Source organism: Rhyacophila brunnea, unplaced genomic scaffold (genome assembly GCF_057557595.1).
Source record: "Rhyacophila brunnea isolate RB1 unplaced genomic scaffold, BYU_Rbru_1.0 scaffold_23, whole genome shotgun sequence".
NCBI lineage: Eukaryota > Metazoa > Arthropoda > Insecta > Trichoptera > Rhyacophilidae > Rhyacophila > Rhyacophila brunnea.
In genome coordinates this window covers 10,727,058-10,743,142 of record NW_028232893.1, presented here as the reverse complement: position 1 = coordinate 10,743,142, position 16,085 = coordinate 10,727,058, and the positions used below count along the sequence as shown (strand labels likewise).

At 35.5% G+C, this 16,085-nt stretch overlaps 1 protein-coding gene across 1 annotated transcript in view; it reads left to right on the top strand.

The window, feature by feature from the left end:
• The first annotated feature begins 11,444 nt into the window (after window positions 1-11,444).
• Lim1 (LIM homeobox 1) overlaps window positions 11,445-16,085 on the top strand; it is a 178,821-nt gene continuing 174,180 nt past the window's right edge. The window contains exon 1 of the mRNA XM_085950263.1: window positions 11,445-12,117. The gene's annotated coding sequence lies outside the window, so the exon portion shown is untranslated. The remainder of the gene's footprint in view (window positions 12,118-16,085) is intronic.

The window sequence follows — 16,085 nt, the reverse complement described above, 5'->3', positions numbered from 1 at the left end:
ATAATAAATAGAATACCGATAGGCTATATTCAATACGCCGCATGGTGAAGCAGGCTTTTGAATGTGTGAGTGTCCTACGAAAATGAAGCACGCACTATGCACGTGCATATGTGTGTGTAATACACCAACATTAAAATGAGCGTAAATGGATAAACCGAGAGCAGTTTTCAGTATTCGACGTAAAACGGATTCTAGACACGTGTGTAAGTTTAACCCGGGTTCTTCCTTACTCGAGTCGGTTACCTGCTATCGCCTTACCCGTTGTGTATTTCAGTTCCCATTATTTCTGAGTTCCCTAGTAGGGGCTAAGTAGGTAGGTAGGTAGCCACTTACTTATATAAAAACATTTATATCAAAAATACAATTTATAATCAAAGATAAACTTACAATTATTATTAAAAATACATCAAAATGATAGTCACCATGAAAGAATTCCATCGTATTATTAGATACATACCTACCTAAGTAGGTAGGGGAGCATGGGGTAATGGGAGCTTGCGGGTAATGGGAGCGACTGCAAAACAGGTACCATCTAACACTAAAATGACTCGGAAATAACCAAAACATCTTCGTCAATCGTCCGCCCGTCGATCGCTGTCGGCTGCTTAGTGGCACGTGCACGCGCGTGGCGAGTGGAAGTGTGTTTTGGGCTAAGTGCTTATATCAATTTACAATACGTAAACATTAACGTAAGTACTTACAATTTTTTATTTTATCATATTTTGTGTCCATTGTATAGCCAGATACATGTATTTTTGTTTAGTAGTTTCAGAATCAAGGTTTAAAATGGTTTGGTTGCGTTATTTATCAACCTTCAAAGTGGTTGATATTCGGGTAATTGGAGCCTAGGTGGCTCCCATTACCCCTATATAAATTTCACACCTCTTTTACTAGTAGAAAAGATTTTAATTGTTCCAGATGCCCAGAAATAGAAAGCTGACGACTTTCAAGGCTGGTTGGGCGGTGACTTCGTTGGAAAATGCCCTCCGAAACCAGAAAGATTATATTTGTGTTTTTTGCTTAGTTTCATAACATGACGTGTTGATTCTTTTGATATTTTTAGTACTAGAGCATATTTTTGTTGAATTACATTAATAAATATTTAACATTTTATTGTACCTATGTCTGTTATAATGTCTATAAGTGTTTGTAAGCAAATTAAAATATGAAGCTCCCATTACATATTTGGTAAATTTTTGGCTCTCATTACCCTACATGTGGGGTAAATGGAGCCAAATGTGTTTTTCGGGAAAACGTTTTTTTTGTACCTTAGTTATAGAATTTTTGAGTGGAAATTGCAGTAATATTATTACTATGTAACCAAAGGACTCATTTCAAGTCTTAATAATAAACGATTAGAACATTTTGTTACTTTTTTTCAACAATTTCCTTAGTAGGCTCCAATTCCCCCTTGCTCCCATACATACCTACTCATTATTTTATGGTTATATTTTTATTATTCAAATTTAGTGATTTATTAATATTTCTCTAATAGAGAAAAAATATATTAAAAATTACATTTTTTACAATTAAATTGTAAATTTATCTTTGAACTAAATAAAAAATATTTTTCTTTTTAATGTTTTCAGATACCTGCATGTTTATTAATTAAATACAGTTGAAGTTGTAAATTATCAAAAAAATGTCTCAAATTGCAAGCTTCGTATTTTTCCGCTAGGTGCCTCTGGCAGGTAAAGACATCACCTTAATAATAGGTTATTATGTAAGTTGCCGGGTTTTTGTTTGTTTGTTTTTATCATTTGGTCGAATTTTTTATACCTACCCCCAATGACATTATTAATGGACAACGCACTCAGTACAGTAGCTAGCAAGTAAATTCGCGCATAGCGACATTCGCACATGTATAGGTAGACGTCACGCAATTTCCATTATGCGATATCACGCATCGGGAATTTATAGCAATGTTTATATAATAATTTATAGTAATGGCGTTAGAACAGTGTTTCTAGTGTCAATGTTCATTTGAGCGAACCCGTTCGAACCGAAGCATTCGGCAGACCCGACAAAAAGCATCGGGAATTTATAGCAACATCACCTTTATTGTAAATGGCGTTAAAACAGATTATGCCATTCGCAGACCCGACAAAAAAGTGAGTGTCATTTTTTTTCCAGATATTTCGTCCATATTAATGTCATTGCCTACTCCACTTTTTAAGATGTTCATACTTTCTGTCTGACAAAGCGACCGCCTCATAAATCGTTGCCGGAAACTTACGTATGCAGTTCGCCGTATCAGACTTCACCGTGAAATGTTGTATCGGAAAGACCGTCCAATCTCTTTGAATCGTAGGTAGGCAGTGGCGCACCCAGGGGGGGGGGGGGCAAGGGGCCCTGGCACCACCCAAACATGAAAATTACCAGAATGATTTTAAACATTGAAATTGAAAGCCAATAAACTATACATTGGGCTTAGACAAATAAAAACACGGCAAAAATATGATTTTAATTTCTAACATAAAAATTTCGAAACACTATCATCTAATGTCGGGTTTTTTTAGAAACCCAGTCCTTAGTGGAATTGTCAAAAAAATCTCGATGGGTGTCCATCCGAATTCCGGAGAGGTGTATGTCATGACTGGGAAGGGCTGACAGGGCTCTAGCCTGGGGGCCCAGACTGTGGGGGGCCCGGCGTGTCGGGTTGACCAGATAAGTGAGATAAACACACATAATAAATTAGCTTTAGTAGTAAAAAAAAAGTATAATTGTGCAATATATTTTCTGATTATTATGTGTCGATACTTGACAGTTCCATTATTAAAGTAGACGTATTAAAAATCGCCAATAATTCACTTTATAAGGACCCTTAATTTGAACTAAAACATAATTTGAAAAACATTATTGTAGTATTTCACATTGCCTTTAATCTTAGCGGTAGGTAGGGGGCCCGCCAAATATCCTAGCCGGAGGGCCCGTTTCAGGATGTGGGGGCCATGGTGTAGGTACACCGAGTGCAATAGACAAAAAACCGATAAACGAGAAATTAGGCTGTGTTGTGTTGAGTAGGTTTGTGTATAAGTTAAATGCACTAATACCTACTTTTTTTTGTCCATTTTCAATTAATATTAATTTTGGAATCTCAATATTAAAAAACCGAAAATCGACGATAAACATTCGGTGAAAAGAACGACTACACCCACTAGTCAGTGGTAATGTACGTCAAAAGAACATTTTTTTCAGTGCAATTCGGCATAAATATTGTAGCTCTCTAGACCAAGCGGGTAGCACAGCCGATAATATTTGAGTAATATTTTAGCATAATACGCGCACATGTCCAGCATGGTCGCTGTTAGTCACTTCCTACCCGCCAGTCGCTGATGACACGCTCAACGGTTACCGCTGTTATGCCTCCAATTTAATAAAAACTAGGAGAAACTGTACAAATACCTATACCGCCGTGTATTGTGAAAATATGTAAAAATAATTATATGAAGAAAAAAAAGAGCCTATGGGACTATTTTACATTCTCCCTGCCCCCCCCCCCCCCCAATATTAAATCCTGGGTGCGCCACTGTAGGTAGGTATAGTACCTACCTACCTACTGACATAAAATTCATGTCTAAATAAAACACGCTTCTTGTCGGTTTACAGGAAACAAGCGGCAAATAAATTTTGAAAATAGCCGATATACTGGATTAGGTTAGGTTATGTTTTCATTCTTGAATTCATGAATTTTGACCAAATCAGCTATGAAAATTAAATCAGTGTTCATATTGAATATAATAAAATTGTAGACTGTACCTATAGTAGGTATAGTAGATCGGTAGGTACCTATACGGTCATCTCTTCCAATGTGCCACGGTGAAATGTTTTACTTAGGTTACAACTAACTTAACATGTAACCCTCATAAATAGGTAGGATGCTTCATGGAAACAAAAACCGCAACTGTACGCAATAATTCCTAAATACGGATCTTTCTTTTGCTGTGACCACTATTCTTAAACATATTAAATGCACCCTCAACGCTGGATAGGTGGGCTAGCGTTATAGTGCGAATGCAGATTTCATACGTCCCCATATATTTTTATAGCTCGGCTTGTAATGAAGAAATACCTAAAAGCCATCACCGCGTGTAAATACAAATAAAGATAATAATGCTGGTGCGATTGCGCGACGAATCGTCACAATTTATTCTGCCAAAGGGGGTTGCCCTGATTTAGTTCATTTTTTTTATTTCATATTGATCCACATGTTAATAAAAGCAAGTTCATAACTGAGTGCCTATATCCCTATACCAACTACCTACATAATTATTAAGTACCTACCAGTGGCGAAGGGTGGAGGTAGGCTGTAAAGATTCGACATAAATAGTGAATACTAAACTTTGCCAGTTATACTTATTTGCTTTCATTGAACTAGGAATAGATACAATTTGCAGATGGTGCTGGTTAGTTTAAGTTGGTATAACATTCAATTAAACCCTGCCTAAACTAAACCACAATAGTATCTACCTATCTACTTATATGTATGCTATGGGCGATCCGACAATAATTATTAATATAATGCACATTGTATTTGTTTTCATTGAAGCAAGAATAGGTAGATAAGATAGATACATATTACAGACGGTGTTGGTAAGTTTTTTAAAATTCATAAAGCCCTACCTAAAACAATCCATACCTAATTGATAAAAAATATTCTTCTAACTCTAGATAAACGATTTTTTGACCACAGAACAGATTAATAGGTAAATAGAATTCCGATAGGCGATACCTTACGCAGGGTTTCGAATGTGTGAGTGTCCTACGAAAATGAGCCACGCATTATGGACGTCCAATAGTATGTGTACTAATAGGTACACCAATATTAAATGAGCGTCAATGCATAAACCTAGAGCAGTCGTCAATATTCGACGGATTCTTAACGCGTGTTTAAGTTTATCCCGTATTCTTCCCCACTCGAGATCGGTTGCCTGCTACCTACTCCTTACCTGTTAGGTAGGGTATTTCAGTTCCCTGTTTTTTACTATGCAAGTAGGTAGGTACTTACCTACCTACATATGTATTTTAATACCACGAATACCAACCAAAATGCATAAAATCCTGGCAACAAAATTTCTCAACATCGGTTTGTGACATAGGATTCTTTTCGCAAGAGGGTCACCAGACCCATCAGTGTCACTAGCCTCCACATAACAGTGGCGAAGGGTGGAGGTAGGCTGTTAACACCCGATATAAATAGTACACATTAAACTTTGTTAGTCATTCGTATTTGTTTTTATTGAATTAAGACTGCAATTTACAGATGGCGTTAGTCAGTTTTAAAAAATAAATTAAACCCTCCTTAACCAAACCATACCTAATAGTTTTGGTATATTTTTGGCGATCCGATACAATTATGCACACTTATTTGTTTTCGTTGAATTAGAAATAGGTACATATTACACATGTTGTTAGTTAATTAATTAAAATTCATTAAGCACTGCCTAAGCCAAACTATAATAGATTAAAAAACATTCCATCTACCTGTGCAATATCCAAAATTATGTGTGATTGAATGGCATAATATTAGACATTTTATAGATAGACGAGTATTTTTAACTGTTATCCATTGTGGATTGGTTTCACAGGGTTTAATTGAATTTTAAAAACTAACGAACAATATCTGTAAACAATAAAATTGTAGTTTTAGTCCAATGAAAACAAAATATGTATGATGACACATGAAGTTTAGTGTGCACTATTTATGCTGGATCTTAACAGCCTACCTCCACCCTTCGCCACTGCCACATACCTATAGTGTAGGTACTTACCTATGACCGCCACTCTCTATAAGTATAGGTATAGATATGTACCTACCATCCTACTATAATAAAAATAAAACGATAAAAACATCTAATAGAATCGCATTTCTTCGCAAGACTGATGCGCCCCCCTTACAAATAGAGGAATTTGAAATAAGCATAGGTAGGTGCCTACGTACCTATTTATTTGAAGCGAGTTGCGGAGGGTTGTTGAAAAACACCCTCTCGACTTTCACTTCCGAATCACTTCATCAAACTGGTTTAATCAAGAGTAATGATTCAAAAATGATTTGCCGGGGTGCGAGGCTGGAATGTTTGGTGCCCATTTGGTGGGTAGGTACCTAGGTAGGTAGTGGGTACCTACATATCTACATTTTGTCAACCTTTGTTGGTTGGTAAAGACAGTTGGGTAGGTAGGTACCTAGGTACCAGTGGCGATTCTCCCTTGAGAGCGCTGGAGCGGTGCACACCCACCCACTCAATTTATGCGAAAAGACTTTTTATTTAATTTATATTTGATTAATTAAAAGTGTTCTGATCTATTACCGTAGTCATTAATTCATATACAAAAACAAATTCTAATATGTGTTTTTAACCGGCTATTTTAAATAATAATATTATATGTTGATGGGAGCGATATTCGCCATCGCTCGACCAAAGCGCCCAGTAATCTAATTTCGATTTCTTTGCAATGAGAAAGAGCGTCGTCTGTCGCGTGGAATAGCAATACGTAAATATTTTTTCTACGTGCTCGGGAGCGACAGTTTCAGTCGCTCTCGGCCCGAACGCAGATTCATCGGTTTTAAAACAATACAGCCCGTATCACACATACAATTATTGTTCGACAATTTTTATTCAATATTATTATAAAAATAAATTCTTTTCACAGTACGCATTTAAATTTCCGCACATGTTGACAACATTTCTCAAATTTAGGCGAAGTACAATTTAAAAATAAACTTCAAGTTTTTTTTCAGTTTGATAACTAAATTCACAATGTTTATCAATTATGATATCTCTCCAAACTAGCTCTGTAATACGTCTGACTTTTTAGATAAAAATAAACTCAAAAATGAATTGTCTGTTATTTACAGCTTGGATAATTTTTATAATGCTGACACATTTACGGAATCGGTTTTACTATTAAATTTAATTTTTACTATTCCGATGACATCGGTGGAAAGCGAAAGATGTTTTTTCACACTCAAACGGATCAAGTGTTTTAGTAGAAACACCATCGCGCAATCAAGATTGAACGCATTATGTATACTCAGTATCGAAAAAAGAATGATACAAGAGATTCCTGACTTCAACAAACGCGTAATTGAAAAATTTGTGTCGATGAAAAACAGAAGAATGGATTTCTCATACAAATGAACAATAAATCCCGGTCACTGCCAGATACGAGATATTTCGGTAGTACTAATAATTCGGTCAAAACAAAATAGTTCGTGTCAACCAGTTTGTGTTAAAGTTTAAAATCCATTTTTTTCAAGAAAAACTGTTTTAAGAGGTACAACAAATAATAAATAGTGAGTTATTTATGATTTCTTTTAAATGTACTAAATTAAAAAAACCAATAGTTTTTTTTTTATTTTTTGGTGAAGTTTTGATGAAGGCAAATGCCTTTTTACGGCAGTCAAAAGGTGAAAAAAGTGAACTCCCAGTAAAATAACTCACCGGTCGCCACTGCTAGGTACCTATTTAATTAAGACAAATTTTATTTGAATGTCATGAAAGTTCGCGGAAATGGACAACTTTATTCATTTATAGGTAGGCACGTCATAAGACGATTAAATAAATTTAAAAATTAAATTTTCTTCTGTCGTTTCGATATTTTTTTCACGTGATGCCCAAAGTCATATAGGGCACGATGTCCACTAGATTGGGACCGGTCGGTCCGATCGTCCTAAGACCGGGCCTGGATCTGGATGGCAATTTTTAAATTAGGTAATTATGCCAATCTTTTAAATTTTAAGTACCTAGGTAGGGTACCAAATTTAAAGTTAGGTACCTAATGGAGACCGAACTAATAAATTTTATGTAAGTATTAAAATGAAAATGTAGATAATATTCGTACCTGGGTAGGTATATGTAGATATGTACTTACGTAGGTACCTACATACTTCCCAGGGAACACAGAGAAATACAATATTGGTAGGTCCGAATGTCCTCAAGTAGGTAGGTAGGTACCTACCTACTTGAGGACATTCAGCGTGCTTTGTATTTCTTGCGTTTTATGGTATGACTCAAATATAAGCCAAATCTATCTTAATAAATCTTATTAGGATCTGTCTTGTGGTTGTAGAAAAGTAGATACCTAGGTAGATACCTACATAGATACCTACTAGATATCTATCTACTAATTAGATAGGTATCAATATTTGAAAAGGGGGCGGTAGGCCAAATAAGTTTGAGGATCTATGTTCTAGATTATTAAGTATATTTTATCTTGGTCCCTGGGCTATAGCTTCTTTAGTCTTATGGTAAATTAGGCCCTAGGTGGGTAGGTACTTATTAGAATTAGATATTTAATTTAAATAATATGTAACTACCTTTTTGTATTTATAAGGAACCTTGGTGCCTATTTTCTAGAATCGATATGATCTTAAAAGTGCTGGGGATTTTGTTAATTTATAGTGAATAAAGAAAGCTAGTTGTAATATCTATAGGTAGGTAGGTAGGTACCTATGTTATCTCATCATCTCAGGCTTGATTTACTGTAATGACCAAAGATAGGTATTTAATGACATGGCATATAGATACCTATTTAAATGAACGACATGCTTGCGGTCGACTTTCCATTACGATAGACAACAGAATAGCCTTCCATCAAGCACCCACAGCACCACGAATACATCGAATCAACCAAACGTCAGTCAATTCGAAACGAAAAGCAAAAAAAAACAACAAAAAAAAAGAGACCAAACAAAAAATGAAGAAGCCGGTATGTAGACGCGCTGCCAAGTTCCATACAAATAAACAACTCTGTGAAGAAAACTGTTGGGATTGCTTTTTTGTCCATAAAGGAACATCCTCGCGCGTCTGATTGGCTGAAACGTAATCACGTGACCCACGCGCATGCGATTCGTGCCAAAAAAAATTAAGCTCCGCCCGTTTGCGGCACTGCAAACATTCTCCATATTTCTCTCTCACTTTACAGCGTTGCGTCAGTGGTGTTCTGTCTCTGTTTTCGTCGTTATTGTTCGTCACTTGTGGAGCTTTGCCGTCCTATTGCCGAAGTGCATACGATAATAAAATTGCCCTACTGGTTTTAGGTGTACGCCCCTGCTGTGGGGTTTCCGACACTTCTCAAAGCAAGAGTCCATTATCTATCCGCTAAAAGCGAGTTTCTTATCTACGCATTTTTTCCATACTCACAATATTCACTTCTTAGCCGGCTCTCACATCAAAACTCGTCAGCCTAAAAAAAACATCTGCTGTTGCAATCGACAAGTTGCATGCTTCTCGGGCTCCGAGTCGAAGACGCCAGGTCGCACACAAACACCTACGAATTGGTCATTCCGAAACAGGCTCGCCGATGGCCGCATTCAAATATCTGTACGTTTCGAAGGCTACGCGCGACTGTCGCAAGCAACACTGAATCGCCGTTTTCGGAAGGTTTGGTTTATGGCTGTGCGGCACACGGGCGAGTTTAGAGGTGATAGCCGACTTAAATCTACTTATACAGTATAAAAAAGGATATAACGGTAAAAAGGTCGTGAAACTATTCGACAGTAAACACTGAGTGTGGTTGTCGCCATATTTTATTTTATATTGATGTCAAACAGCTACCGGAAAACAACTGTAACATAATATTCAATTAAAGATGTACCTATACATTGTTGACTCAAAACGAGTGTACGGAATCTTCATCATCATCAGCCTGTTAATCCGGTGCATGATGAAAGCCTCATCCAGAGGGCTTTAGGGCATCCCTTTGATCGTTTAGTGCCCCTCAGGTACCGCTATGACGGTATTTGTTAAGCGGTTGCCTACTTACTGAGTGACTACACATAAGTTGAACATTTTACGCTTTGGGCACAAGAGTAATATACCTACCTATGTCTAAATGCAAGCCTTGGCTTTTTCAATAGGTACCTACATATTGCGTATCTACATTAATTTTAAATACAAGTACTTTATATGTAACTATTAATTGCTTGATAAAATCAACAAGGTCGTATTACTAATAAGTATCTAACTGTACTATAGGTACCTACTGTATCTCAATTAATTTAAATAATTACCATTTTCAAATCACTTGGTAGTACCTACCTACTGATTTCCTAGGACAATAGCAAGCGACAAGAATTCTTAGAGGACACAGTCACGGACACAGGTCACGTGGTATCCATGTGTTACACCTATAGAGCGTAATTGACAAAGAATAAATCTAAAAATCCGCTTTAAATTGTTAAACCAAATATTTTCTGAATGATTTAGGTACATTTGAGGAAATTTTCTTTTTGACATATTGTGAGATATCTAATATCTACTTAAATCGATACTAATAGATGGGTAGGTAACCCAGCCAGAAGATAGATATTATTTATTGTTATTTTTAAACTTTATTGTTTGTAAAAAAAGGATTTGCATTTAAAACGTAATTCTGCCACTATACTGCAGGTATCTATTTGTCAAAAAAAATGATATAGACTGCGGCTCCTATATCGAGACACAGATCACCACGGTCGTTTCTGGAACTAAAACCGTTTGCAATACCGCCAGCATGCAAAAAGCACGAAGCGAAATACTGTAATCGCATACGGCGCCATGCAGTGTCGTCCCGAGATAAAATGCCGCCCCTAGGCCACGCCAAAATGCCGCCTCATTTTTTTATACATTATTTTTATCAACCTTTCATTAGTTGTTACATTACTAACAACAGTATTGTTATATTACTAACAAAATATCAGATTAATTATTCGTAAATCTGCACGTGTCGTTTCTGGTCACCAAGGACGTCGAAGGGCAACGGAAGTAAACTAGATATCGCGAACCCGACAAAACCAGTGAGTTAAATTTTATAATCGAAAGATATTTTCGTTATTACTAAGTTTAGGTAGCTATTTATATATATTCCAGATGATTTTCCTCGATTTGCCGCCCTTCGAGTAACTGCCGCCCCCAAGCGACGCTCAATCTGCCTACCCCCACGGGACGTCACTGGCGCCATGACGTAGATGTCAATATATTATAGAGGCGCACAGTAGATTGGTACAACACCACTCTGATTACCTCTTTATCTTCTCTTCTTCAGCCATATCCGCCCCTTATTTGGAGCATATGGACACCTCGTCTCGAAGGAAAGAAGGCAAGTCTCGTAAGGACAACTTAGCCATTATCTTGATAGGTTATATTTCTCCCAGATTATCACAAGTCGTGGAGCACCATTAATTCTTTTTATCTAAGTATTTATAAAATGAGTACCTAGGTAGGTACCTACTGTGAATTTTGCATTATTATCTTGCCGTGAATTCTTGAAATGTACAGATTTAGGTAACGTTTGGTTAAAAATATGAGATGATGGAGAGCAGGTACTTGATAATGACAAGAACATCTAAAAGATTTTTTTTTCTGTTCATCGATAATTATTTCCTAGACAATAATATAATTCGAGCCACCGTTTAGGAAGCCTCGCCCAAACAGTATCGCGATACCGCCTTGTATTTTGGGTTCAGTCTCGCTCGGCGCGTCAACGTTGTCAGATCGGTTAAGGCGATATTTTCTCACAACAAATAAATCGTAGCGATAAAAATTGCGTGTCGATTTTTACGGATTCTCGCGTTCCGAATTCAAATCTGACGTTTCTCACGATAATAACAAAATTGTTAAATTCGCGGTTTTATTGTGTCGCGACCCGAACGCCACGGGTGGTCGAAGTTTATTGCGCAAATCGTCAGAACCTTCCAAATTTGAATTTTTGACGTTTGAGTGACGTTTGGCGAAACAAAAATAATAAACAAAGTCCGTATTCTAAATTTGAATATTATTATATTTGATTCTATTGGCTACTATTGGAATACCCACCTACTGCAGTGTTTAAGTGTTGCATGTGCATAAAATAAAATAATAGTGCTGGTTTTATGGCTACTGAATTTATAGCCGTGGGACTAGTTTGACGGTTTATTTTTATTTTAATGTTCGGAACATGATTTGTTGACTGGTTTCAAATGTTTCTGTGTGAAATGTGATCGGTTTTGAAAGCAAGGGATACGTTTTCATTGGTGATTCTGTGGTGGTTGTTGGTTTTTTAAAGTGTTCGGAGAAGTCGGCAGCATTATTCTTCAAGGCGCCGTGGCGGGCTTTCTAGCAATTGGGGCACATGCCCCCTTTCACCCCTATCATATCGGTTAGTAAATACCTACATAAATTCCTAAATGTACCTCATATATATTATATACATAAATAAGCAGAAAACTAAGCAAAAACAAATAGTCAATACATTTTGCCAAAACATACCTACATACGTTCCTAAATCCTAATACCAGGTAAACTATAACAAATCTAATCAGGTGAATAGGGATGACCTATATTTGTATGAGTTTGAAAATCAATCACAATAATGATGTCAGCTTGGTAGCTACCTATGTAGGTAGGTAGGATCTAAGGGCCATTTCCCATACATTTTTTAAAAAATCTAATCATGTTGGTGAACTGATGTTATGAGCAGTGACGTCCCTAGACAAAGTGCCGCCCTTATATCTTGTTCGACGCGGACGACACGGCTGCCATGTCCCCGTTAAACGGCCATTAGATGCAATTAGCATGTTATTTAAATGTGGTAATTAAAAATTAACTAAAAAACGACTCCAACAATTTAAAGTTGATTTTCGAGTTCAAAATCTCTCTACAGTGAACCTCCTCTCAAAAGTTCTATTAGGTAGGTATTTTGATTTGCCGCTTAATATAGGTACGCCACCACTAAGCAACGCATTATCTGTCTACTCCCATAGGGAGTCTTGGGAACTTACAAAAAAAGATAATATTAGGTAAATACCTACCTACTCAGTAATCCATGAAAATAGTACCTATAGGTAAAAGAGTGCCATCATTGACAGGTTTACCTTCGGGTAAGTGCCTACTTGCCTATTCTGTTTGTAGTGGGTACCTAGTAGGTACTACCTACTAAGTACTTAGGTATTTACCTACTACCTAGATATTTACAGATGAAAATAAATTCAAAAAATACCAGCACTCTGCACCTACTTAGGTATACTTAAGTGATAATAATTACAAGGTAGGTATTACCTATAACTACACAAAATTAGCATCTTACAAGGTTTAAGTAGGTATATACAAAACATAGCAAAACGTAGAAAGGGTATGTATCAGTAGCGAAGGGTGGAGGTAGGCTGTTAAGATTCGCCATAAATAGTGCACATTACACTTTGTTAGTCATATGTATTTATTTTTATTGACCTAAGACTAGATACAATTTACGCGGTATGTTGATTAGTTTTTAAAAACCAATTAAGCCCTGCCTAAACCAAGCCAAAATAGTTTTGGTATATTTTGGGCGATACGACAAAATTTTGCATACTTTTTCATTCATACTTATTTGTTTTCATTGGATTAAGAATACATATTACTCATATTGTTGATTCTGATTTTTTTAAATTCATTATGCCTTGCCTAACCAAACTATAATAGATACCAATTATTATTCTATCTATAAAATATCTAATGTTAGGTATGATTTAATTGCATAATTTTAGATATTTTATAGAGAGACGAGTATTTTTTGACTATTGTCTATGATGACTTAGTATTCGCAGGGTTTAATTGAAATTTTAAAACTTACCAACATCCTCTGTTAATTGTAGTCTTATTTTAATTAAAACAAACACCTACACATGACAGACAAAGTCTAATGTGCACTATTTATGGCGGATCTTAACAGCCTGCCTCCACCCTTCGCCACTGGTAGGTATGTATGTATGTACCTATAGCTTTCAACTCGTGGTTATCCAACTGCAGTTTATTTCTGTTTGACGACCTTACGAGACAATTTGTCGTAAAAAGTCAAACAAATAAATTAATTCCCCGAGTAGGTAAAGTAGCTACCTCTATAATAAAAGTCTCTAAACATACATAGAAAACAGTGTAAAATTAAAATATCTTTACACAAGTAGGTAATAGGTAGTTACTTATATTATGTATCAATGGCGTAGGGTGGAGGTAGGCTGGCAAGATAATACACATAAATACCGACATAAATACTTAGTGTACTCATTAAACTTTGCCAGTCAAACGTAGGTATTATTTTTTTTTATTGAACTAAGACTACAATTTGTGTAGATACCTACCTAGTATTTGTTAGTTTTTTTAAAAATACAAGCCATACTTAGTAGAAAAAATATTCGTTTATCTGGCTATGAAATAATATATAAAATTATGGCATTAATTAAACCATACTTAACTACATAATTTTAGATATTTTATAAATATGGTAGGTAGGTAAGTAGGTAGATATTCTCAATTCAACGAAAACAAATAAGTACCTATGACTGAAAAAGTGAGCACTATTTTTGCCGGATCCCCATAGCATATCTAAACTAGTATGATTTGGTTTAGGCAGGGTTTATTGAATTTTAAAAACTATCTAGCGCCATCCACAAATTGTATTCTTAGTTCAATGAAAACACATACCTATTATCAGAATTCTAAGTAAGTATGACTGATAAAGTGTAGTGTGCACTATTTATGTCGAACCTTATTAACAGCCTTCCTCCACCCCTCGCCACCGATGTCTAGGTAGGTACTTAAATAGGTACCCAATGAATAAAAAAACCAATGATATTTAACTTATTTATTATCTTATAAAATAAATATTAATAACCCCTAAACCATTAAATAAAATGTAATCACTATAAACTAACGTTGAACTCTGTTATTTATATTTTATACATGCTACTCATTAGGTTAGATGTCAGTGTTATCACTATTATCAGACACGTACCTTTCTTGATAGGTTCATAGGTCAAACGTATTAATTTCAGTATATATAGGTACAGCAATATCATTGAATGTAAGATAAGATTATGGTAAAGTACTTCTAAGTGTGTTCATTATTTTTCGATAAAGTTCTACTTGAAGCTAACCCTGGTTAACGGGTTAAGATTAGTAATTAAGTATAGGATATCGACGTTAGTAAAATACGAATAGTGGATCTCATACCTATTTAGGTAAATAGGTTCAATGTGAGAATAAATGGAGGTAGGTGCCTACCTACCTATCCTAATTTATTTTCATTGAATTAAGGCTAACTAGGCGGAAAGTTAGAAAATCACTCTAATATATTCTTGTCTATGAAAAATGTCTAGGTACATGACCCATCTCACTAAGCAATCGATTACACCACGTGTAGGTAAGTAGGTACTTGGCATGATCCGAAATATTGACCGGATTACGTCATTACCTGTAGGTATATTTAGAAAAGTATGTAGGTAACACCTTACCTTATCTATTTTACATTAGATATGTAATTAATTACTTTTATTGAATAACCTTCTTCAAAGAAATACCTACTGCAATAATCCACACATACGTCAGTTTTTTTTATGAGGGCACATAGGTACTTAAATTAATTTCGTAATATTATGAATGTAGACTTATCTATGATTGATGAAAATATTAACTATAAAAGAATATAATACAATTGCTTGCACTTTTCTATAGAATGGGAGGGTTCTTTTACAGATCCTACTTATTGCTTCACAATACCTAAGTAGTTTCCTGTCTAGATACATATCTCACAATACTTAGGTATATCTATTATTTATCTGACATAACTAACGTAATGGCCTCAAGTTAGTACGCTAATAAGGTAATAGATTAGATAGGTAGGTAAGGTAAGTAATTTCTAACAGTTAACTATAAAATTGCGGCATGTATCCCTACCTACATTTATCTAGATAATATTATGTGTAGATTGATAGTTACCGTTATATACATATTTAACTAACTATGCCTAGTAGGCACCTAAATTTATCTAAGTTTGTTTCTAAGTGATTTGGGTTTTTTTTATATTAGGGTTATTTTATGATAAAGAATCAAGATTTTTGCCGACGGCGTCTTAAAATTTTCGTAGCCAACACAACGTTATAAATAAATAAATCTTGAGATCTAGGTACCTATATTGAAATCTAGTTTTAAATTTTTATTTAATTGCATTTTTCAGAATTGATTTAGGTAATCTGGGTTGTCACAAAGTGTCATTGGTGGTTTCAGATGAAACTGTAACTTTAGGTTGATAAATAATTACAAGATATAAAGAACTTTTTATATAGATACTTACGTTTTAAAATTTTCTATTGA